A 26,126-nucleotide genomic window follows, 5' to 3' on the forward strand; every position below is an offset into this window, starting at 1 on the left:
TTCATATAAGAGTACTCTGAAGTAAGGTTGGGGAGAAAAAAAAGAACAGAGTAACTGCATATCTATAACTCTTGGGAAACAGCTGATTGTTTCCCATTTGCCACCTGCCCGCAAACACAATTACCACAGTGCAAAGCAAGGTTCTTTCACACTCTGTCTGCTCTGAAAGATGATGAGACATATATTATTTGATTTAAACTGCCATGGAATCAAATATACTCTCCAGAAATATCGAAGGCCAAAATAGGCATTGATGTCAGGATATGTGCAATAGAATTGAATCCACAGACGTCCATTTTAGAGGACAAGAGAAGAAGTTACTGTTGAGACACAAAAGACTTAAGTAAGCTCTATATAAAATACACAAATGTGATATACATATATTGTGAAATTTGTAGTTAATTTCCTTCTTCAATATGCTGCTATCCTATATTGGTACTAAATAAAGCTGCCTCATAAAACAGCATGCCATAGTTGCCCTATATATTTATCTATCTATCTATCTATATAATATCGTAAAACTACTAGCTGGTACTATATTATCTTGCTATCACACCACTTCTTTTTGTTGAACCAAACTGCGCAGTATCAGTTTTGGACAGTTTGGCAGTACCTACTTTGCCACTGAGTATATACAACCCCTGTATTATCTTGGGGTAACTATGAGTTGAGCAGCTATATTCAAAAAGTAATTGGATGCAGTTAATCTTCATAAAAAGACGTGGCAGAATTTAATTATCTGGCTTCAGTATCAAACATCAAAAATGCACAATTCAGAGTGTAGAACACATTTCAATATTTGGCTCAGAAAAGGAACAGTATTGTCTACTTCTGTTTCTCTTAAGAAAATATGAAATCTTTACATATTTTACATGTCTTTACATATCTTTAAATATTGCTTACTGCCTGCTAGATAATTATCTTGTCAAATAATAAAACACTGTAAGTTTTGTTCCGTTAACTGAAGATATCAGAATTTACATTGAAAATGCCCAAGGAATAATAATATCTACCAACATCATTCCGGGGAGGAGGTCCCCCCTGCCACTGCATATTCAGGATTTTTAAACAGACCAGGCCTTCACATTTAGCCCTCAGCCTGAAGTGTAAATAGCCAGAAGGGCAACTCAGCTCCATCAAAGTCTGTATGTTGGATTATATTTAAAAACAGATCCAAGTACATGATGATTGGTATAAACAATCTAGATCAGGGTCACTGAAAAAGGTCAATGGGATGGAAAAATTTACATCCTTCTCACTCTCCCTTACCAATAATACCTGCATTTGTTAGAGGAACAAATATTATTCCTACTGGCATAAAGTCTTCTGCAAGAACTGAGGTCAAATACGTAAGGCATGCCATTGCACGACCTACTAAGGACACAATGTTTAAACAGCAAGTTCTGAACAATTATTGTTGGCTCTTGAATACTTGCTTTCACCCTAAAACTTTTTAGGCCATTAAGAGCATTCTAGCAAGGCTGAGACTATTATTAGTGTACAAAATACTCATCTAGGCCTCTAGCCCTAATGCCATCCTTAGTAAGCAGTATTTTGTAAAATGGTGTCTCCAGTTCACTAAATATGTACCCTAAAAAAGTACAAATCAAGCCTAAAGTATGGAAAAGGAAAGAAATAGGATTCTAATCTATGCATTAATCCAAAGATTTCATTGCAATTGCTGGATGAGTTTCTTCTCACACTTTCACTTTTGCTGTATTAGATGCTCCATTTAATGAATGGCAACTTCTGGTTTAAAACAGTGGTATTATATCACTTTATAAGAACCGTGGCTGAATTTTTGCCTCACAGTTTATCACTAAAAACACATGTAGGTCCTCATCCTATGATATGAAAACTTTCCAGTCATTATGAAGTCGAAATGAAATCAATGTACCAAATATACCACACAAATAAGGATGGAAAGTACAATGTCTTTCCCCCCTACAAATGTATGCAAGCACAGCAAGACATAAAATGTATATAGGTAGAACAATCTCAGCTAAGGTACAGCAAGTTAAAGATTTTAAAAATTGGTCTTAGTATGCACTGATACTCTGCACGGTAAAATGCACAGTTCTTTAACAACCCTAGGTATTTAGCTCTACACTTCCAAAAGTCAGATAAAAACGACTGTCAGCCAAAAATGATCAAAAAAAATGTAACTATCGTATCTTATTCAACAAAAGATATAAAATACTCTTTCAATTTCTTTCAAATTTACCTCCTAGTTATAATTTAGAGTTCAGAAGTATCTTCATGAAGAAGGGACTGACTGAAGTCCTCTGTTTTTTAAAGAGATATTGACAAATTATTTTGCTGATATCTGTTACTGAATTGCTAAAAGAGAGTTAGTGTGCAAGAGGAATCAAATACTTGAAATGCCAGGAAATAAGTCAGTCATTTAAGAATTCTATAAACTTTTCCCCCACATAAATGTCTCAGTAATGCTTCCTTTAAATATATTTTGTTTGAAGCTGTATCTCCTAAATGAGAAATAATTACACTTCTTTCATCTATTTGATTCATCTGTTCCTACGGTTAATTCCTCCTAACGCATTCTAATTGTCTGTCAGCGTACTCTTCACGTTCTGGAAAGCAATAAGTCAAAACAGATACATAAATGTAACAACAACTATATTTTAAGAGGGACCAATAGGATCGTTATTGTATTCTAATGGTAAAAGATCTAGCTTATGTTGAAGTGTATTTGTTCAGTTTAGAAAACTCATTGTTTGGAAACAACCTATTTTAACATCTTCATGAAACATAATGCAGATACAGGAAATGGGACCACGCTTATGAAATAATTACTGCTTGGTCCCATAGTTCCCCTCATCTCATTCACCATCCCACTCTGAGAATTCATTCGAGTCACACAGTATTAATGTGTTCTGTTCTGCTGAATTCACAGCACAGTATGCTGAACAAAAAGCTCTGAACAGCTTAGCACGTGGCTGAGCTAATAAATCCAGCCTTTCAGCTGTTTTATGGTATAAACACAACCCAACCGGCCTCTTGTCCTTGCTTTGACAATGTATGCTAAGCATCATCACAAAAATAACTTCTAAACCTCATCCTGGTTCTAGGAGATCTTCTCTTTCCCTAAAATGTGCTCCTCCACTTCTCTAACTGTTTCTGTACCTCTTCCAACCCTGGCCTATTTTTGAAAACCAAGCACAAGTCTCTACTTCATGCTTCAATAGGCCTTTGAGGTTTTTTTTTTTTTAAAGCGATTGTTATACAAGCTTACTCTCTCTAGAAGGTTGTACAACAGTTTCCTGACAGCTTGTTTTGAAGAATTTTATACTTCCTCCAATTTTTTTTCCTCGGTACCTAGCTAGATCCTTTTCTTAACTGATTATATTTACTGTGTAAGAGAGGCACTTCAAAGAAAAACAGATAGTTTGATCAGAAAGACTTACTTTTCACCAAATACCATTCAACAAATGTTATTTTTGTTGTCACATGTTTATAGTTTTCAAAATGCACTTACTGAAAGAAAACACATTCCTGGCAACAACTTATCTACAACTTATTACCCATATAACTTTACACTCTTTTGTACTTGGAATGATTAACTTAAAAAGTTAGAGGAGATTGCTCTTTCTTTCTTGTCAGAGATATATAATTTCCATAATGCAACTGTAATAATATAAAAAAATCTTGCATTTATTTTCCTAAAAGCAATAATATCCATTTTACTTATAAAACCCATGATTTTTTCAAACTTAAGACAATCTTTTACATTTGTTTCAAAGATATTTATATTACTTTGAACAAGCATTAAAATGAATATTCTAATGAACAGAAACAGAGACGTATATTTTCCCTTTTGTTTTACTGCTAAGGGCACGACAAGCAAGAGTGAGCAAGTGCTGTAAGTATACGTTTGCAAAACGCAAGAGCAAAGAGTCAGTAATGATCAGAAACTTTAAGTATGTCTTCATGAGGCCTGTATGAAAGTGTGAAAACACGAGCCTTGCAAGTCATAAGCGATGAACCCACCTCCCATCTGATGGTCAGCTAATGATGATAGCAACAAGCATTATCATCCTGAACTTGAATGCGAGATCCAGAATGGTGTATCAGCTTCCTTTCTGCTTCGTATTAGGTACCTGCTGTTAAAACTCAGAAAAAAGAAGAAGCTACAAGGGGAACAGAATAGTGCCCTCCACACTTTTGAGTAGCATAAAAAAAAAAAGTACAAAAAAGGAGAGCAGAGGCAAAGTTGCCTCTGGTTTTAACTGCTGCAAGCTATCCACTACATACAGAATACAAAAGCAAAGCTTAAACAAACTCAGTCATACCAAAACAAAAGAAGAGGTACAGGGCAGGAGTCATCACACCAGCTTTTTACCTATTACATACAGTGAGCTCATATTACATCAGCTATACTTAAAATGCAATTGAAATTGCATCTGTTCACTCCACAGAATAGATCAATGGTTGGCAGCAGCAAAATTATTTTTAAAATTCCTCCCTAATTTACATAACATTCTGAAAGACTATTGTCTAGTATATTAGAGAGAATAATTAATAATATCAACACAGCATTTACATCAGTGGTTGTTTTGATAAACAACAAAATGTGCTGAAGACAATGTTTCTGGAATAAATTGGTATTTGTTTTTTTACGGATGGCATGGGGTGGCCTATAATCTTGATTATCATTCAGGATTTTAATTAAAGCTGCAGCAATGAATGCTTACAAATTCCAACAATAACTGTAAAGTTTTTTAGTCTAAAATGCTCTTCCCTCACTGTAGGAAGTTAATTTAGTTTTTAAAATATTTATTATTTTAAACAGAAATTCACCCTACAGGGCAAGAAATCCCTCAAGATGACCAGTAAAATCTTAAGAACCCGAAGGGGCTTGACCAAAGCTGAGATTCAGATAAGGTGCAGCCTATGCTCAGAATTTTGACAGGCCAACTGGCCAGCTTCAGAATCACGGAACGTTATTTAGCAAAAAGTGACAACTGTATTCATAAAACATCACATTGTTTCTAGCTCCCATTTACACAAACTTTTAAAACCATTTTGCAGAAATTGGGTGAGATTTTCTTGGAAAGAATAAACTTTATGTGAAAAATTTTTATTTAATTTACTTTGAAAGCCTAAATTTAACGGAAAAAAAATTCTCATCGTAGACATACTGCCTCTAAAATCCTAACTGCTTTATGCTCTCCTGAAGATTAATACCTTTCTACTCCTGCAAAAGCAATAAAAGCTTCTCTCATTTTCTTTGGCGAATCCGTAGAACATTTTACTGTTACGTTCAGGTTCTTTAAATGCTTATCATTTGTAACACTGTTTGTTTTGCACTAAAAACTGCTGAAATTTGATATTCTCCACTAAAAGTAATTTTATAATTAATTTTTGACCAGTTGATACATTAACTGTGCTTACACCATTAATCTTTGGAATCAGCTGAAATTTGGTAAGAATTAAAAAAGAATTCTTGCATTAGTACTTCAAGCTATTTTGTTTACCATTTTTCTGTTTCCTCTGGTTTTGTTGCTTACAACTGTCACTGCAACAAGAAAATGAATTATAAAGAATATTTCTGAGCTGAAAGAGAGAAGGATTTAAAAAAGAAAGAAACCCCTCACACTTCCTTTGCTATTTTTTTTTACTAAAATACGACATATTCTTTGCTTTAGTATGTGTCATCCAGCTTGTACTTAGATCTTTATGCCTGACCTCATTATTTTTTGCCCGAGTATGCACTTATACAGTGTACGTGGCTTACATCCAGGCAGCTGAGAAGAACTGCAAGTTCCCTTTTCTATACAAGAATTCAATACACGATTTGTTTCTTAAACCAATAGCTCTGCACAGTAAATCTATCCCGAGTTTCTCTTTTCACTCCACAAGTTTTGATCTGAAATTAGATAGAAAAGTAGGAATTTCTCCTCTACTACAGTTCTTGCACTATTTTCATTTTGTTTTTGACTAGCATGCTTTACAGCTATTGTTCTATTCAAGTCTATTTTGAAACCAGGGAGCATCTCCATAGCAGGATCTGCCGCATTATTAGAACATTAGAACAGTCATGCAGGGTCAGATCAAAGGTATCCTTTCTCAGCGACTGAAAGCAGATACTAGGAACTGGGGCAAACATAAGGCTGAACCTCCCTTGTGTTTCCCCAGAGCTGGACATGATTTCTTGTATTTAGTAATCCTCAATGATGCTCTCTTCCAGAAACTTGTTCAACCTCTCTTTAAACTCATGTTAAGTTTTAGTATCCCTAACATCCATTGGCAGGAGCCCTGCAGTCTACCTCCTTCTCATGTTAAAAAATCACTTCCTTTGGTTTGTTAACAGCCTGCTTCTTACTAGCTCTATTTGCTGACCCGTTGTTCTCATAATGGAAGAGACTGAACAATCCTTACTCAGTCTTTCCACGTCACTAGTTATTTATAGGCCTAATAGTGATACTCCCTCAGTTGTCTCTATCCAGAGTGAAGATACTGACTTACTTACTAATTCCTTGAATGGAACAAGTCCTGTACCTTTTACCAATCTTGACCTTCTCTGAACCTTGCCAATTCCACTACATCCTTTTTGATATGGGGGGAACAGAACAGCACACGGTATTGGAGAAGCAGGTGAACCATGAATTCCATCACTGGCCTAACAAGCTCTATTTCTTTTCAAATAATTCCTAATTAATTTGAAATTAATATGATTACTAATAATTTTTAAAATCTTTTTTATATTTTCATAGAACTATCTAATCATAACCCATGTTCTTGCTCCTGGTTAGTAACACGCAGCTCATTGCCCATCATTTTATAGGTAGAGAGTTATTTTTCTCCCCACAAGTGCGTAATTTGACATTGTTCTGTACCCAATGTCATCTGCCATTTCATTGCCCAGTTACTGAGTCTAGTTGGCTTGTTGTTCAAATCTAGTGCTTCAGAGTCAGCCCTGTTTTTTGCTGTCATGCTACTTGGCATCTTCAGGAAACTTCAACAGCTTGCTGATTCTATTTTTAGAGTTAATTTACCTGAGGCAGACATCATAGGTTGTTATAGGCCTTTATTTCCCTAAACCTATAAGGTCTCAATAAGACGTACAGAAAGAAAGGTTTAACTGTACATAAGGGAGCTGAGAGTATGACTAATAAGCAGCAAAGTAAAGGACCGACTAACAAGCAGGATGCATGTTTAAGACAGACAAAGATCTCTGTAAGACACTTCTGTTATTTTATAGAGGAAGATACGCAGACCAGGAAATATCCAGATGTGACATCTGGACACAGCAGGAACTGAATACATGGATTCAATAATTATTGGTGCTTTTCTGCACGCTTAAGGATAAAGCAAGTAACCATTAAAAGAACTATGCAAGAGAGGCATGATAAATGATCATCGCAAGTAAGAACACAGGAAGCGAAAAAAAGAATTGTAGCTTGGTTTCTCTGGCTTCAAGTTCAATAGGAGGACTTCACTGTTTGCTGCTGTTCATCAGAAACAGTATAATTCCTGCTGCTTCTTATGACACCTCACATAAATCGACCTTCCTGGCAATTGAGATAAGTTCTGTGGTTTTGTAAAATTGATCAAAGTCCTTTCTTGAAAAATACTCTGACAAAAACGCCATACCTGAGGCCATGTTGTAATGATACTCAATACTGGCATCTAGATACTTCTTTTCAGAACTAGGAAAAGAAAAAAATTAAGTGTTTTCAGTATTATGACACCACTTACAGATAAAAAGGCTGTATTAATTCTGCTATCAAGTAATACTGGGAGCATCTTAAATTAGTCAAACAGACAAATCCAACTAGAAGTGTAGGGCTATTTTTGTACTGGGCTCTTTTACAAAGCTATGATATCCTACACATCCCTAGCTGCAGGGCTAACATTCATCATTTCCTTTCCAGCTTTGCCCCTTAATTTCTACTGCTGTCTTGCCACTTTCTTGAAATTTCTGTACAAGCCTACATAAGTAACCTTAAGTCATCCAGATGCAGAGGGTCTATGGCAGGTCTCTACTACGCAAGCCCAATTATAATGAAGCATACAAAGAGTAGCAAGATGGGAAAGTCTGTACACCACTTACACACTGAAGAAACAATGGCTCTTTGCAAGCCTCTCACAGCCGCTGGATCCTTGTAAGCAGAATCGACAATCCCACATTTAAAGACAGCAGCTGAGTACTCCTTGAGTATACGCATTCCTTCCCCACCGGAGACCTTACAGCTTCTGAGCACACGCGCTTTGCTCCTCCCCTGCTCGGTGCACAGCACAGAAAGGGGAATACGTTGCACTACTTCAGGATATCCAAAATGAGAGTGCCAGAAAAGAAAGAGGTGCAGGATGTGACTACAAAGGTAGACTACACATCTTGAGAAGCACCCATTATGATAAGTTGTAATAGTAAGATGGTACAAAAACAGATCACAGTACTAAGACAGATATGGCCTTTGCAGGTGGCCTAAAAATATACAGCGACTTTCAGAAATGGCACTGAGATTTAGATAGGGAGGTAAAAATATGTCAAGGGTGATAAAATTAAGCACTGCGACATTCTGACTCCAAACAGAAGTTGAGATGAATTGAGATGTCTGTAGATGTGTTCTTCTGAAACTGCCACACAGGCCTAAAGTGTGCCTGCAACCACGGCTAACGGAAAACTGTCTAATAATCGCTGTATTTGAGCCCTGCCATTTAAAATCAGAACAGACATACGGATTCCTTAAAAAAAATTAGTAAAGTTATATCCATAATTGAGTGTTTTATGAAATACATATTGAAGGTTGTTGATTACACAAGAAAAATGCAATGAATAGGTGAGGGGCTGAAGAAATAAGATAACTGGTCAAAGAAATCTTACAAATCAGAAATGTATTAAGAAATGTTTGTCTAATAAAATGAAAGAAAACAAAGGAATAATAAAAGTTTAAGCTGTCGTGAGTTGAAGATTGTGTGAGTAAAAGCGAAAACAAAATAATTAAGTAGTTCATACCAAGAACTATAGGAACAACAAAAATATTTTTCAACAAAAAGGCTTCCATTTCTTTTTGTGTTAAAAAGTTACATGTAGTGTAAGCAAAAGATTTAGCTCCTCCCAACACTCGTACAAGCAGTCAGAAAGGTGGTGGTTTTTTATTTATTTGTTTTTAAGTAATGTCAGGCATCTTCCTTACCTAGCAATAGTCAGAACTTCAATTTCTGTTCAGACACCCGCATAATATCCAAATGATATCATACTAAAATACTCAATGCTTCTGCAAGGTATCACTGTTCTATAAATAGATCATTTCTTGTATATCAGTATTCATTTTAACAATCTAAGAATTGTTACAACTATCACAGTCAAGTGCTAGTATTGATGCTTTTTACTAGTACTTGATTACCAAAAGGATTCATGTGATCATAGGATCTGCTAATACAGAAATATATTTAAAAATCATCTTGGCCCAGCAAACTGTACGTAAAGAAGAACCCAAGACAACCAGATTCCCAGTCCATCCTTTGACTTTAATGGAAATAAGACTAGATTTTAATAGCTTAATTTATAGCTGCAAACTTTTTAAAGATAAAGATATTCCTACTGAAATTTAAGATCCATTTCTTCCAAATACAGCTAGTATTTAATATTTATACTTTTCAACCACTCCTCAGTCTATCACTGTGTACAAATGAAATACAGATTACATATTTAATTGAATTAACATGAAATTCTGAACAAGAAGTTACCTTTGGTCAAACTTCAGAAGAGCGCCCTTGGTAGAAACGCAAAAACTCACTCTGAAGTACATGAGGTTCTAACTCAGTGTTATTTTCTCAGTTATCTGACACTCAGGATTCTCTGTTACAGAGAAAGAGATCTGAAATGTCTGTACCCAAATCCACTATTATACTGTGAATCCCATTTATAATCTTTTCATTTTAATTTAAAACATGTGTTTGAAGAAAAAGCTCCCTTTTATCACGCGAGTTTTATTAAGATTGTGATGTTTCTTTCACCATTTATTATTGAAATCGAATAGCCTACAGAGGCACCATAATGAACAGTAACAATGTGTCTCCAGGCTATCCAACAAGGTGACGCTGAATGACTTTAATTTTAAATTGTATAAAATTGTCTTTCGTACTAAGCTCTAAGGTATGAAGCAGTTCATGTTTTGACAGCTTATTTAACAGGCTTTACTAACTTCATAAGCAATTTTATATTTAATTTTATATTTATATATAAGCAATGTAACTGAAGTCAACCAGTTCCAGCAGGAAGAAAATGACTGATAAAAATGATATAAAAAATAGTCAAAATACATACATTATAAGAAGAGAGATAAAAAAATCAATTTCTTAAAATAAGTGAAAACATATCAAGTTTATGCTTTGCTTTTCTTCAACAGCAGCTCTAGCATTCAATGCAATTCACTGATTTGTCTTGTTATTTGAAGGCACATACCGTGACTATGTCACAATATTCCTGTCTAATTAAACAGAAACAGCTTTCTGAGTCATATCCAAAAAGGTAATGCAGTCTTGCTAATACATTCTCATATGCGCACACTTAGATTTGGAAATGCCTTCACTCTAAAACAGCTCTTTATCCATTCTCCCATGGCTAAACATTTCACATCTCTATCGGTATCTTTTTTTGAAAATTTTCCTTCAACCCTTATTTCAACACTTGAGATAGATAGCTTTGAGTATCAACCTAGAACATTACTGTGGAAAGTTCTATGCTCTGTACATGACTAACAGGAGAATTAAGATTTTGCAGGGAAAAGGACTCGCTCTGCAAAACTGTTCTATAGCTAAATTAATCACAAAAGTCTGTTTTAATACTGCCTCTTGCACAATAACATAAATTGTTTATTAAAAATAGAGCATAAACATGGAGCTATTTCAACTAGATAAAGAGTATGTGAAAGAATACAGTACTAAGTAGTATACTAAATTACAAAATATTAAGCCTTTAAATGCTCCACTCTGTAATTACTCTTCACTATCAAAAAACTGTGCTCAAAACTCTGTTAAAGGTCAACTATTCTATTATTAGCCTGTACACGCTGATTTTATCTCCAGTAATACTTCAGAAGTTGAGAATCCTCCCTGAATGTTTCATTTGAAGATAACAATAGCTTGCATTTAAAAACCTAGTCCTATGCACATGCTCTTGAAGATCTGGTGCTGTCACTGTACACACAGTACAAAAATTAATGCAAATATTACTGGAAAGAAACATATGCTTTCCTTATTAAAATAAATGAAAGAAAACCCACTGTTTTTATTACTGGAGATAGAATTCAAAATACGCAGTGCTCACTTAGAAAGATCAAGGGAAAGTTGGGTAGCTTTGCTTCAAACTGGACTTTCTTTAATCTGTCCTCCAGAATGGGACAATCCAATACTCTGAACACACCAAGAATAACTTCTATGAAAATGAGATGTAGCACACTGAGCGTACACTGCCTAGAAACATTCTCATTAAAAGGCAAGACCAGAAGAGGAAAAGCAGTAATTACATCTGCTTTTTATTCAAAACTAAGTGATTAAAGAATTCCTGCTGACCTAGTGTGTGCTGACCTAGTCTATGCTAAGAGACCTAGATTAGGTTTCTTAGCCTGATTCAAACCCATCTTCCTCGGACTCATCAGATTATTAACTGTTCTGTGATAAACTTAACTAATCTTACTGTAGCTATACCAATGCACAGCAGAGTGCATTAAGCGGACAAGGAAAAGGAGCAAGCCTCATAATAATCTGAGAGCTTATCTTGGAGAGGAGATAGATCTTTTGTGCACTTGCCTTATGATTATTTAATAAGAAATGTACATTTTTGGAACATGGGGTAGGAACCTACACACCCCGTCCAAGACAAGAGCCCTGCCCACTGATTCAGAGAATGATACAGAAGCACTGCTTTCTCTGGCCCAACAAATACCAGTTATTTCCAGCAGCGGCCATGGGTCTATGCCCTAAGTCTAGCTTCTAATCAAAGGCCAGAGGACTCTTGCAGGAGAGGAAAATTTAAGAATTCTATTGATTACTAACATGATAAATGCCCCTCCTTGCAGTTCATACTTCGTTCAGAGATGTGAAAGGTGAGACAAGTCTTTTAATCTGTGCTTCGTAACAGTTACATCAGCCTCTCAGGCCTCCTAGGGAGCTTAAGCATCTAACTCAGGTTTCAGGCAATACTTATAATTTACATGGATGTTCAAGATGCCTAAGACTCTTTCAGGTTAGCCCAAAGGCCAAGAACTCCACAAATATTTAGAAGCATTTCACTGAAGTCTGTGACTAACAACATTTGAGCATCTCAGTCTTAGATGATATACCTAAGGAAACAGTCTAACACGTTAACCAACATCATTACAAGGAAAGAATTCATTTGGTAAAACTCTTAAGCAGCGCTCCATCTGTATGAAAGACGCAATTTGTGGTGCAAGTACTATTTAATAGGAATAGAATTTATCTGAAATAAGGCCGATAACGGCTTCCAAAGAACCACCTACTTCACAGAAATATTAGGTAGAACAAGAAACGCTCGCTAACTGTACTCTAAAAGCTAAGCAGGATAGAGTAGCAGTTAGATATTTGCTTTTTCACTCATCATGATGTTTCCATACTGTAGAGCTTCAGAAAACTTAAGAAAATTTGAAAGCCATAATTATTACTATAGTTAAACGTAAATAATGGATCAGTTTGTGAAAAAAAATAAGTATGTTTTCAGGAACAGAGAGTGTACCCAAAAGAATAAGAGTCAATATTTCTATTTAAGAAGTTTATAAAAAGAAAGATTCATCTAGGACTCTTTATCTATTTGTCCAATTCTCTTTTAGTACAGCAAGACACTCTTGAAATACATTTACACAGCTGCATTTATCAAGTCACATGTGAGGTAATACCTACATCCCAATGTGCGGGTGTGTGTTTTGCAGGTTGTTCTTGGTTTCTCTTGGATTATGAAGAAAATTTCAGAACAGCAACTCAAACACTCACTTCCTTTTTAACGGTTTAGTTTTAGATCATGACTATTGTACAAATAATGGTAGCATGTCATTATTACCCAAACATCTTGACTTTTCTCAATTGATCAATTTAAATTCCAAAATAAAATTAGAATTTTTTAAACTAAGTTTATCATACAGAAGCACCGAATCAATGCTATAACAACACGGTATGCTGATGTAAATATCATAGAAAAAAAAATCAGATCCCAAAGATAAACTTAATTTATCTTATTATTTAACTTAATTTGAGCAAATTCTACTTTAAAAGTACTCAGTTTGAACAAAGTAAGACCTATTCATTAAGTACCCCTCAGGTATGAGAAATCTAGGAAAAAAATGAGACTTATGAAAAAACTACAATGAAATAATATGGATCATTTCATATTACCGAAATTCAGTGTTCAAATCCTTCTACAGCAGTTGTCATACAAATGTTATAATGAACTCGCGTACAAATGCACTCATATTTAAATTTCTGGCATGTTTTAGGAACAGGAGCACGTTTAGTGAGCCTTGACAAACACCCTGGTAAGCCATATATATGTCTTTTTCCTAGCATACATACTGGCACATCTTATTTTTCTACTCAGATCCAAATACGGAATGATTCCTGGTTCAGTTCAAATCCGGACCATCCTGCACATGCACTGAAGACTAAATTGCAGACATAATTAAAAGTGTTACATGCAATTATATTAGGCTGTATATGTAACATATATACGTAAAAGTCATTTATATAGATTTCCAAAGTATCCAGACCAACCTATTAGGAAATACATCTGGTGGTATTTCAGTTATGCTAATCATGAAAAAGCAAACTTACAGGAGACATAACTTAGACACCAATAAAGTCATTTACAACAAACCGAGCTTAGTAATTTTACCATCACCACAGAGAAAGACAGCTAATTAAGCAATATGCTGGATATACCACTAACAGTTCCATGCTAATTCAGTTGGGGAATTATTTCAATTTACCAAACTTAAATATAAACATTCTTCCAGCTCCCGTTTTCCACAATGTACGCATGATGTGACCAATGCCTTGGCAATACCCTGCACATATCACCAGCCTTCAAATTTTTGTATAACTTGCCTGTTTTAACATTTTGGCCTTGTTATCATCTAATTGCTGTTCTTTGAAAGAGGAAGACATTCCAGATATTAATATTAAATTTCCTTCACAAACTTCAGTAAAGATCAAAGTCAGGTATCTACCAGATCCACGCTCTTGTTTAAAATTACGACAAACTATAGAAGAGATGTTAGATGCTGCGCTTACTTGGATACCAACCACCATCACTGGGAAAGAAAAGAACGACAGACATAACTAAAAAACCATATGTGGTCTAGACTTTTTGTTTATAGCTTGTTTCAAAGAAAGATCAAACCTCATCAAAGAAACTAATCAGAGAAGAATAATGTATTTTTCTATTACATTTCAAAGCTTTGTGGAGTCATAGGAAGTTAGCTCAAATCCTTTCCTTTCTGTGGAAACACACATTCTCCTACAGACAATTATCACTTTGAACCATGTCATTTAGAGAAATCTAAATTAATCGAGATCAATGGATGTGTCATTAACATATATGTTACTGTAAAATCACTTGCCCAAACAAAAACAGTGCACTTTAAGATTGCATGGAAAGAGACGAAAAAAAGGAACAAGTTTTCATTATTCGTGACTTTTGATGATTGCAGCGTATGCCTGAAAGACTTAAAAATGCTACTGCACTTTTTCCCTATCCTTAGATATTGTATATATTCCTTCAGACACGCTTAATTGACTGGAACAATTCTACTTGGCTTGAGTGATTCTATAATTCATCACAACTACCCCAGCAGTTTTTGAGGAGACAGACTTCTTCCTCATACTGCCAAAACAATCATATGAAATATGATTTGGTTTAATTAAAGCATAATTCATGTCTTGGATTTTAATCACTTCTGCTGTGCTCTGGACCCAAAAACATTCTTCTGCCACAATAATATGCTTAGCATGAAATGGGTATGCTTACTATTAATACCCGTTCTTTATCAACTTCAATAATAAGTTCCTTTGATTGAACAAGAAGTAAAAAACAAAACCAAAACAAAAAATTACCTCTACCTGCCTGTCAGGGTAAATGTAGTTATATATATATTTTAAATTTTAATTCAGTTCTGGAGGGAAGTGAGAAGGCAACATTCCCTGCTGGATTAAATACAGAGCACTTTCTCTTTGGAGTAGTGCTCCCATGTGAAGTTACTTGGAAAACGTGGAAGGAATATACACAAATTGCTAAGTATACTCACGATTTGGTTGTAGTACATCATTGTCAAATATGATATGGTTAACATACGGTTTACTATTGCTGACCAGAATTTAAGAGTGGAGAGTAAAGAGTTTAAGAGTTTTTTCTGAAGCCAGCAAAATCAAAACCAAACCAAACAAAATCTTTCGGCATTTATCAGTTTACTGCTAGGCAAGCTTAAAAATTCAAAGAAAGAAAAATTTTAAATAGGAAGTATTATTGCTTTATGAAGAAAAAAAGAACCCTATATAAGCAAATATAAGCAATTTATAGTATTATAAATATAAGTATTTATAGTATTATAGTATTAGAAGCTTATATTATATGGATTCGCGCTTTCCCTTAAATGCCCACCTGCTTAGAGGAAACAATGAAGATCCCTTCGTCTAAGGGATCCTAAGAAACACAAAGAAAATTTATGACATGACAGCTTCTAGCTGGCAAGCGAGCCATTTCAGCTACGCAGTCAACAGCAAATTTGTAAAATTCTAAAATAAGAAAAAAAAACTGAAAGAAAGTCTGATCAACATTATTTATAACACGCCAGCCTTTGGTTTCTATTTTGGCTGCTTAGTACAGTAGAAGAAGCCTTAATGGATCAGCCAGAGATTCCCCTGACATTAGGCAAGCAGCTCTGAAACATGAGGCCCCTTACTTCCAGCATAAACGTTGCAGCACGGTAGCAGTAGACTGGGGATTGCTGGCCCTTGGGAACAACTCTCAGCTTGCAAAATCCAGAGCAACTTTCAGACTAGCTTCTAGCAAGCCCAAAAACCTGCAATCACAAAAGTGACTTAAAAGTTCCTGTGCTTAGCACTGTTTTAGTAGAGCTAAGGTATAGCTCTTAAATTTCTGTTTTCATGATATCTTCCAAAGCAATCTTTCAGCCAGAAAAAAATTAGAACTGTTTTTTTTTTGCTTTGTGTTTTCTTCAGACTGAAGGATATGAAATTAATACTTTAAACACATCTATTCTCCAATAATGCGCAGAAGATATTCCCAGTTTCGATGACATGAGCATGCAGCTAGGATTTTTAGCTTCCAATCAACAGAAATAAATTGAAAATGAAATTCAGGTGCAACTGATGTTTTATTCGATTCAAAGTGTGAAATTCAGTGAAATTTCCTACTTCTCCTACTACTACAGTACCTTCATATCAAAAATTGTGATGTGGCTTTAATTTCTTGAAAACAGCACCTGTTATCAAACAGAAAACTTGGCAATAATCCACAGATTTGGCATCTTTTCTACTTTACTCAAATATATAAAATAGCACTCTTGCAGCAATAAACTGTAATCTTTTACTTGCCTCAAAAGATAACTTCTCAAAGTCACACCTCCACACAAAACTCACCCACATAGTTAATATAAAATATTGAAAAAAATTACCCAATATTTAGGCTCATTTTCTGTAGAAGAGAAAAGTCATATAATTAAAAAAAAACCCAAAATTCAAGCTAAAATATATATTTTGCCAGCAAGAAAGTGTTACTGGAAGCTTTGATGCTCATGGCAAATCATATCAGTCATCATTTGTTTGAATGAAACAGTCAGTTGTGAGTTTTGACATGTATTTCTAGCTGGGCCTTATTTTCTGTGTACGTTTTGACAAGTGTATCAGAGTACAAGTACTTAAAAACAAAGAAGCAGTTTAGGAAGCGATCATACACAGATAATAAATATAGGGTAGTAGGGTATTTGGGATAACAAATTACGCTTCATGCATAAGTCTGTGGATAGATAGAATTCCAAAATAATTACAAACATTTCTAAACCAATAGCAAACATACGTATGAAAAATGATCCTTGAGATTTGGAAACCTGAGAATAGGAATAAAAGTCATGCAATTCACTATGTTTTTTAATTCTTTTGGTGAGAAAGAATTGTGCTTAGTTGTTAGAAAAAAAACTAGGAAAGAATATATAGCATTAAACACATTAACAAGGATCTGGACTTAACATACTTCACTGAAACCAGCTACTCAGATTTTATACACAGAACTCAAAAGCAGTAGTAAAGGGGTGGCCAACATGCAACTCTTAAACTGCGTATATGTGACAAATGTTTGAAGTGCAACTTCCATCCTAGCACAGGACTGTAAGAGAGACAAGGAGGTTGTTCTGAGGCTAGTCTGCTGAGTAATCTGCATCTCCTGCTGGGAGAAGAAATTACACCAACACACAGGATGACAGGATGCTGAGGCCAGTATCACTGGGTTATTCCAGACTCTGGGCTAGTTTTATAATACTGTGAAACTGCTTCTACTGTTATTTCTCAGTGCTGAACAAATCATGGAACTTCCCATCTCCTCAGTTTGAGGAATAAGGTGTTGGTCTTAAATCATACAAAGGTTTGGAAATGTAAACTGTAGATTAGCCTGTTTTCTCTGAAGCCAACCTAAAGACCTCCCTTTACTGTGAACTGAAGCTCTGTAATAATCGCTCTGAGGATAATGATATTGTAACTGGGATTCCAGTGCTGACCGTGTGTCCTTAAGAACACCACCTACACAAACTCATCCGTCATGCCACTCTCGGCGCAGCAGAAAGAGATGACAACGTTTCCAATCTGAAAGATATTCTAGAACAGAAGGCATCATTACCAGTCTAACTTAAGAGGTCTGTGAGGCACCTCCACTCACTGCAAAACACCCACTAGGTTTAACTGAGATGACGACAATTCACTATTGAGATACAGTGTATTGACTGACCTTTGCAAAGGAAAACCCTTTTTTTTTTTTCCAGATAGCGCTTCATATTCTCAAGTCGCAGTCTATTTTTGGAAGGGTCTGTTCAACTATTTCAGGACAGAACGTATAATACCCTCTAAGGTTGCTTTCAGCATTCAGCTGTGGATGAACACGACAGTGTTAGATAATGGGTTACCATGACAACATTTCTGCCTTCTGTCAAATTTTGGAGCTCAAGTTTAAAAGCTGGCCTCAAACCAGCGTCTCTTTCCAAAAAAAAAAAAAAAAATCACTAAAGCTCTTACTAAAAAAAGGAAACATACAGCCGTCTTCCCCTCAAAAAAAATCTGGTCTACATGAAAGAAGGCAGTCCTTTTACTGCTTTTCAATCCCAGTACTATTCCTCCAGCTCTTTTGACCACAGTGTTGGTTTCTACCAAGTATTTGGCATAAATCTTGCTCATCTATGATATTCCTAGTAGTGTATTCCATGTTTTTTCAGTACTATAACTAAGTACATGTACATATATGCCCACTTTTCCCTTATACATACACTTCTCAGCAGCCCAAATCCTTGTATAGTTTAAGAATAACCCGAAGCATGTCATATCCATCTCAATTCATATTGTTTATTATATGCATGCTGTATTTATATTTAAATATTACATTTCCACCATGAATTTGCTATTACTATTGCTTACTTAAACTCAAGCACGCAATCTTTATATACTTCTATTTTAACACATAAAAGATGAGTGCCATTTCTTAAGCATGTATCAGAGATTAAAGGCAGTTCTTTCACCATGGCTTTTCAAAACACCTTTTTTCACTGTCCTATGCAGCCATCTGCAAACCTTAGCAGAGCTAAGAATAGAAATTTCCAAATAACTAATTTTTTATGTTCCTGGAAGTGCTGAAAAATCAATACAAATGCTAACCTTAATTTTATAGAATCTTGGGGAATGTGAAAAAGTTCTAGAACAAACAAAGATGTTTTACTAATATTGACGGTAGGGCAATAATGAATTAAATTTATAATTGTACTTGAATTTCATTCACAAACTGGAAGAACGGTACCATTCTAGCATTATAGTCTAACTCTGAAAGCAGCTGAATTTGGAACTTCATTTCCCATCTCAGTCAGCTACTATATATTATAATTGCATTGCAATAAAAAAAAAAAGAAATAAAATCTCAAAAACCCAAAATAGAGAAAGAACAGCATGAGATGCAGCACACAGAAAAACCTTAAGAATGCCAATTTCTTTCCACTTTGTCTTCAAAAAGGACCTAAACTTGGAATTAGCTAGAAGTAAGAGTTATAGTTGAACAGCCACTAGCATTTCAGATAAGAAAGATCCTCATCATCTTCAAAATCCCTCTCAGTGACACATGTACCTGTGGATTTTCTCAAACTGTTCACTGTCATGCAACTGCAATAATCCCTACATCAGCTGACAAGGCATCAGCAGTCCAGAACCCCAACACGCACAGCCTGCCTTGCACATCTGTTTTTTTCATGCTAGATATGAAGGGCCAATATAGCACCTTCACACTGTTCAGTACTGCCCCAGCACAAACCAGTATCATGTCTCAGTTGCAATAGGAAAAGGAGGAAGTTTTCGTTCTGCAAAAAGAGGAGAGAATTAAAAATGAAATCAAAATGAATTTGATAAGAAGCCTTCAAGAAGTATGCTCTACTTCATTCCGAAAGGCTCCCCAACCCCCCCAAAATATATGGATCCCAACATTTTGGTTCTCACCTATTTTGCTTTCTCTTTCAGGACATGATGGTTCTCTATTACTAGATTGCTTCTCTACAGATAACAGCACTATACCAGTGTTATGTGATGGGCTACAAATAGATTAAGTTTAGTCACATTATGAACTATGAAATCTTAGGAAGCATGAGGAAGTTGCCTTTAACAATTTCATGTAGTGGTATGTAAAGCTACCTTTCTCCTAGAGCTTTAAATCATTGGGCTTTGATTGCTGCAAAAGCAATGCAACAGGGACAGAAGTCAAGAAGCAAAACAGGCATTGCTGATTCATGCATAAAAAATAAACCAGATTTCCTCACAAAATATTTTTAAAGAAGTATCTCGGTGAAATATCTTAATTTACTTGGCTTATTATACAAATAACATTGACTGAAAGTAGAATAGTTGTTTTGTTTGCACAAAGTGCATACACTATTATTTTATCTACTTTTCTAAAGCAAACTGGATCTCCTTCATATCCTAAAAAAAAAATCTTTTAAACTACTTAAATAATAAGCCTCCCTGATTCTCTGTTGTGCTAGTCTTTACACAAGGGTCTTATTTGTACTTCCTATAATTATATGTCTGCACATCTGCAAATGTGTTTATCGTTAACAACTATATTACGACAATAAATTTGAATCTTTAGAGGAAAGTTCAAGGATAATGTTCCACATACAGAAGCAATAAGAAGGAAAACTTTTGTAGAGTCATAGTATTTCCTTTGCTGTAATTTTAAGGAATTAGCCTATCTTTAATACCTTAGTAATACCTTAGGCACTCTTAATTCTAATGGTATACTGATGTTTACAAGTTTTACTGGTTCCCACAAGTTCTGAGCAAGCAAGAGCTTTATAGATTTGGCTCAAAGACAAGGTGACCCAAAAACTAGCAAAGCACATTCTGCAGTTCAAGCAAAACAGATCTTGCAGTGTCACTTCAAGAATTAATTCCAGAGAAGAGATGAATAGAAGTGCTGGCAGTTTCATTCACAACCCTTCAAAAGCAAAGTAAAATCCATTCCATACCATACCAGAACTAAAACTGAGTATTTCCAAAATTTTATAAAACTCTCTCATGACTGATGCCATCAGCTGTCAATACAACGCTTACATTGTAATCAATTCTTAACAGCGTCTAGTTGGTAGATACAATTTTTTCTAACAACTCTATGTATTTATATATTATATATATTAGTACTGCAAAAAGGTACTTTTGTCAATTTTTGAAAATATGGTATGAGATTTCCTCTAGACAAATTTGTTGGCAGCAAGATTTTCTAAAATACAATAATTTATCAGGCAAATATACACTGTTCAAAGATAAGCTATGTAAAATTGAGCAGCATGTGCGTATTTTAAGAGTCTTAAGGAGTAGCTTAACAGTTTCTCAGCTGAAGTTAACACAGAAATCGTGCTATCAAAGTGATTGATTTTGCACATTAAGGATTGAATTATATCTTATCTGTAGTTGCACAAACTTAGCAGACCTGAGTTTGTATCTACGTGATACAAGGAAAGAAATGGGAAATTGAAATTTGAAAAAGAAACCTACATCACATACTTGAAAGCAACAGGAAGCATCTTACTACCCTTATGGCTGATAAGACATGGCAACATAGTCTGTAGTTGTTGAATACATGGTAAGCTTATTTCTGTTTACACAAAAATATTTCCACAACTTTATGTAAGAAATGAGAGCTGTACCATAAACTAGGCAAGAATGCATGGCTGAGACCTGCAGAATTGCCAGTATATAGCTCCAGTAGCAGAAATAATCACCTGAAACTGTGCAATGTTGTCATTTTAAATTACTGAACAACATCTGCAAACAGACATTCCGTGCTACGTAATAAAGAAATAATAGATGCCTGGAATGATTTATGGTTTGGGGAGAATCCACTGAAACCTAATAGCTTTTTGACAGGACTGAAAATGAACAGACCAGACTTAATAACTATACTGGTGGACCATATCATTTGCTGACTAAAGAATTTTTTAAAAAAAAGTTTTTGCATTCCCTTTATTTGCTCCAAAGTCAAGCAGTTTAGGAGACTTTGCCTCAAACTTGAAAATGAATTATTTATATTAGGTTATGGAACTGTGTATCAGTAGAATTTCCATATAATTGTATTAACATTACTAAATTGAAGAGGTAGAAAATGTGCATTCAGCCTAGGGGTAAATAGTATAGCAAAAAATATCAAAATTGGCTTTGAGAAAAATCAGCAGGATATAGAAGATAAATAAAACTGCTTTAAGGTAAAAATGAAGTAAGAAAGGCTTTAATCATGCTATGGAAGGAAGGAATTTTGCACTGAATTCTTTATAGGAATGACAGGACGACCATGCGCGCATGCACACACATACACACACATATACGCACACACAAATAATTTGCAGTTCAGGAAAACTACCTTACTGTTAGAAAACTTTACTTCAGTGTTCTCTCCTCTTTGGGGAAATGGGAAGCTGTATTTCAATTATTTTACAGTTTGCTGAAGAGAACATAATGTAAGGACAATTTTGCAGCGTGGACTAGTTCTGCAAAGCGGACCAGGTGCCTGAAATCTTCCCATTTCAGATTATCTCATTATGAGTTGAGATTTTGGCTTTTCGGAGATTATGGATTTACACTCACGACAGAATATTTTAAACAGGCTTCAGCAAAGAAGCTGATATTTCTTTTTTATTCCTTTTTCCAAATGCATGCTTTTTTAATTCTTGGGCCAAAACTCTTTCAAACCCTTCTGGCAGCTCCTTTGCCATGGCTCATGTAGCAATTCTGTTTCATTTTCAGTAGCAAAGCCCGTTTGCATGGTTATGTTAATTCAAACAAGCTCTCTCTAGCTTCAGTTGCCACACAAACAGCTTCTAATGGTTTGAAAAAACTCTGAATTCTCCCTCAAACCTTATAAGCCCTGCTTCTGGCAGGCTCAGCTAGGTTGTATCCCATTCTGCACTGCAAAGCTCTCCATAGGTGAGTTGTGCTCATTCACAAAACCTGGACTAGACAGAGTACCAGCAGCAGCTGATGAATACTAATTAAAATTTGAAGAGAGTAGGACAGAGCTATTAGTTTCACCTCATTCCCCCTTTACTTTTATATTTTGCTGCCATATATCACTCTCATTTGTGAATGATGTCTCCAAAGAGTTCTGTGCATAGCCATAAGGATGATGACCCAAAATAAAGCCAATCCTTAAATATCATAGTAACACCAAGTAAAACTATTAGTCTCTATATACTAAAAAGTCCAATGCTGTACTGGTACTAAGTATATAATTTTTTCCCACTTAGGCAATGAATCGGCAATTCGATTTTCAGAGTGCAGTCACCTCTGCTAAAGGCAAATGACTTCACCAAGCTCCTACAAAAGTAAAAACTCTGGCCACATATACCCAAAGACGCACCTTTTGCAGTTTAGGTCTCAGTCTTGCAAAAGCTTAGATGCATGTTTAGCTTAATAAGTTAAGCACATGCTGCTAATATGAAGAGAAGTTTGGTATACATGAATCATTTTGCAGGACTGGACAAGCCTCTTTTCCTAGGGAGTGAGCAGGGGAGAGGTTTCGATCCTCACTGCCTGACTTCCCAGCCTGGGGCATGGCTTGCACCGCTGCCCCACCAGCCTGGCAAGCAGGGACCTGGCTCCTCTGCAGCCAGGGAGCAGGGCTGGCACTAGGCACCTGCCACGACGAGGTGCTGGGAGCTCCCTCTGCCTTTCGGGAGCCGCACGGCTCACAGCCACCACATTTCGCAAGACAGGACCCCATGCCAACCAAAAGTTTGAAACAAAATCATTTCTCTCTTCTCTGCTCTATTGGGAGAAGAAAAGATGCCAAAGGCCTCTGGAGCTAAGGCTGCAAAACCAACCTGGGGCCAGGCCCCACTGACCAAGGACAACTCGGAGACGGCAGGCTGGAAAAGAGACTGACCTGCAAGTCCCTTCCTCCTGCCTGGCTTTCCCCTCCAAGCTGTAGTTACTTTGCACATCAAAACAACAACAACAAAAAAACCATTGGCAAAAGTGAACTGAGAGTAAAACTGGAACAGTCACACTGCTGGACTTTCTTTTCAGCTAGGGGAGCCTCATCTGTCACGTGCACACGTCTTCATCACTGATCTATACGTAACTTCAAACAACATCAAATAAACTATTACCAACATTTCCCACCCATACAATGAAATATCATTCAATTCACATAGCTTGTCATCTAGATTTTTTTTAATCGTCTTTTCATCTATCTCTTTATTAAATCTCCAATTTGCTTTCCCTGCAATGGATTCATTTTACCATTCTAGACAAACAAATGCAAAAAAGCACGGAGGAGTGATTGCAGGCAAGTCAAATGAGCGCTGCCTTGTCAACAAAGCCTATTAGTGACCCAGATGTAAAAGACTGAATGCTTACAATCAGTTAGGTATATATGTGAGTTATTTGGAAGGGATAAACAAAGAATTTAATGACTAAAGGAGGCTACTAAACCTTGTATGCATTTGGATGCCCATTAGCCATTAATCCTTAAAGGATTATTTACAATGTTTTCCATCCTGCCAAAAAGACAATAGAACAGAGATTAATGTGAACTGTCTCAGGATGAACTCGAGAACTTCCTCCTGAGTGTATTAAAATTTCAGATCTCATTCTAGCATCCAGTCTACTTGTTAAAATTATTGCACTAATATGGGACTGCCCAATACTTAAAAAAATCCATTGTTATTGATAATCATATGTATAGCCAAATAGCCTGCTATTTATCTAGTGTTATTACCTGTGCAAAAATTACTGGATTCGGAATCACAAGAATATGGCCAAACTCAAAAGTAAAAATTCAAAGTAATTTTTGTGCTGTTTCAGTTTCACAATCCTACTTGTTTATCTCCTATAACGGAAGGAGCTTTTCCCTCCTTGGATTCAAAGTAATGCATTATCTGAGTGTCTATCTTTCTCTTTGTACCCCTAAACTCTGGCCAACTTTTTACTGAGTGGACACGATTTGCCCTCTGGAATCCACCCTTGCTTCAAATTAAAAGCTTAGCAAGATGAGTTATTAGCTAAAAAGCTAGTCTTAAGAAGCAGCGTTGAGTGAAGAAGAAATCCATGGTGCAGCCTTCCCATATAACCTGTGGTTGGTAGCAGCTTGTGAGATAAAATCTTTCCCCTCTGGGATAATCCAGTCATTCTTCCCTAGGAATGAATGCTACTCTCTTCCATAACAGTATGTGGTTTATGACTCATATCTTTTGGCTGGTATGTCCTGCATTTCCCCATTCACATTATGAAAGCAATAATCCAGGCTTTGGAAGCATTTAAAATGAAGGAATAAAGCGTCTACATATACCATGGGGTCGTAGACTCATCTGGCTCCAATTACCTAGCAGCTCGGTTGATCCCTTTCTCCCCACCTCATTACTAAGTGATAAGGAATATTGCAGAACTAGTCTCTGTCTCTGAGGTTACGGGAGTTGTGTCATGCAGAAAGAGCCAACGTTGCCAGAAGTAAAAAATATCTACTGAAAATATTTTTAGACACATATAATCCTTAAAGCATTGAAGGGACAGGAGAATTGGCTAATATCAAACACATAATAAAAGCTGCAAGGGCAAAACTGAAGTCATGCTAAAGAGTAAGCCTAGTTAGTAATGTATCATGAAAGCAAATCAGAGCCAAAGATCTTACCATGAGGGAACCAGAAAGTATCAGAAGGCTGTAATTTCTCCTGAAGGATGGAAGCTTCAAAAAGGCAGTGTTTTGACTTTATTTCTTTTCTTTCTTCATTGAAGAAGGAAAAAAAGACATGATTTTGTCCAAATGTTTACAATATGTTACTTATTGCAGAGTGTAAACAATTCACCTAGAACACAGAAATTAATGTAAGGTTGTATATCTGGGAATTATAGATCAGAGAATTATCATTACTCTGTATGCTAACCCAGTCATTTCAAAGCACTTGTTTTCTGAAATTCAAATTAAAACACTTCATTAAATCTTTAAAAAATTATCTTTTCATACCACTGTGAATTATCTATGTCAGATTGACTGTTCATTATTTGAGTGATCAGAGGGATACGGAACAAACTCTTCTGAAAATAGAAACTAAGTCATTGTAAATCCCTTAAAAACATACCCAACTGAACTGGAGAGCAAACTAGAATGAAGATAATTTCATAGGAAGCCTTCTTCTCCCTGGCAAAAAATGTCATTCTAAACATAGCTCATTTTCAGAAATCATCCTTTCTCTGCCACTTCATAGCTTTGCTTATCAGTTTCTACAGTAATGCTGCAGCAGTGCATGGCTGCCGGAGTGCTTCTAGCTCACTGGACCAAAAGTTTTTACTTGTCAGAGGTCAAACAGAGAATTACTGTGTATGTATGTGTTGCACTAGGTTTG

At 35.8% G+C, this 26,126-nt stretch overlaps 1 protein-coding gene and 1 long non-coding RNA gene across 3 annotated transcripts in view; one reads left to right on the forward strand and one right to left on the reverse strand.

Moving 5' to 3' along the window:
• Positions 1 to 25,575, reverse strand: part of LOC138068715 (uncharacterized) — a 36,935-nt gene extending 11,360 nt beyond the window's left edge. Inside the window, exon 1 of the long non-coding RNA XR_011143425.1 lies at positions 25,415 to 25,575. This is a non-coding gene — a long non-coding RNA (uncharacterized lncRNA). The remainder of the gene's footprint in view (positions 1 to 25,414) is intronic.
• The window catches only part of KLHL4 (kelch like family member 4), a 94,607-nt gene that overhangs the window by 3,860 nt on the left and 64,621 nt on the right, over positions 1 to 26,126 (forward strand). The window lies entirely within an intron of this gene.

This window comes from Struthio camelus, chromosome 11 (assembly GCF_040807025.1).
Source record: "Struthio camelus isolate bStrCam1 chromosome 11, bStrCam1.hap1, whole genome shotgun sequence".
Taxonomy (NCBI): domain Eukaryota; kingdom Metazoa; phylum Chordata; class Aves; order Struthioniformes; family Struthionidae; genus Struthio; species Struthio camelus.